This window comes from Sinocyclocheilus grahami, unplaced genomic scaffold (genome assembly GCF_001515645.1).
Source record: "Sinocyclocheilus grahami isolate Dianchi unplaced genomic scaffold, SAMN03320097.WGS_v1.1 scaffold64.1, whole genome shotgun sequence".
Taxonomy (NCBI): domain Eukaryota; kingdom Metazoa; phylum Chordata; class Actinopteri; order Cypriniformes; family Cyprinidae; genus Sinocyclocheilus; species Sinocyclocheilus grahami.
Genome location: NW_015505243.1, coordinates 312,851 through 313,490, shown reverse-complemented (window position 1 = coordinate 313,490; position 640 = coordinate 312,851). Strand labels below are relative to the sequence as shown.

The following is a 640-nucleotide window of genomic DNA, read 5'->3' as shown; positions in this document are numbered from 1 at the left end:
CCAGAGTCAACACCTTCACACACGTCCCAGGCTTATTAGACACTGACAGAGAGAAAAAGACAGTTGAGAAGTCAAGATGCTATTATGAATCCATTTGTTCAGAAGGTTCACTGCAGTGAAACTGATTCACCAACTCATTACTAAATAGCTTACCCAAAATCCTGAAATTACTGTTTTTTTGTAGAAAAAAAAATACTGCTGAGGATTTTCTGTAGTGATTTTGTTAAATTACTGCTATCATCACATTGTTTTTTATTCATTTTAAGTAAGATTTTATATATTAACATTACTTAATGGATGAGGTTTCATGACGTAATATTAAACAATATTTTGTGCATAGCAGTATTAATAAAAAATATTACCTCCCATAAATAAATAATATATCCATAAATACTGTCCAAAAGTGATAGATGTTCAAAGTAAATTATTAATTTTATTCATCAAAGATGTATTTACTTAATTAAATTGATCAAAAGTGACAGTAAAGACATTTATAATGTTACAAAATATTTCTATTTCAAATAAATGCTGTTCTTTTGAACTTTCTATTCATCAAAGAATCCTAACAAAAGTATCAAGGTTTGCACAAATATATCAACTGTTTTCAACGTTGATAATAATCAGAAATGTTTCTTGAGCA

At 27.8% G+C, this 640-nt stretch overlaps 1 protein-coding gene across 1 annotated transcript in view; it reads right to left on the bottom strand.

The window, feature by feature from the left end:
• Positions 1–640, bottom strand: part of LOC107584906 (ankyrin repeat and BTB/POZ domain-containing protein 1-like) — an 18,289-nt gene that overhangs the window by 8,218 nt on the left and 9,431 nt on the right. The gene's annotated exons all lie outside the window — the stretch shown is intronic.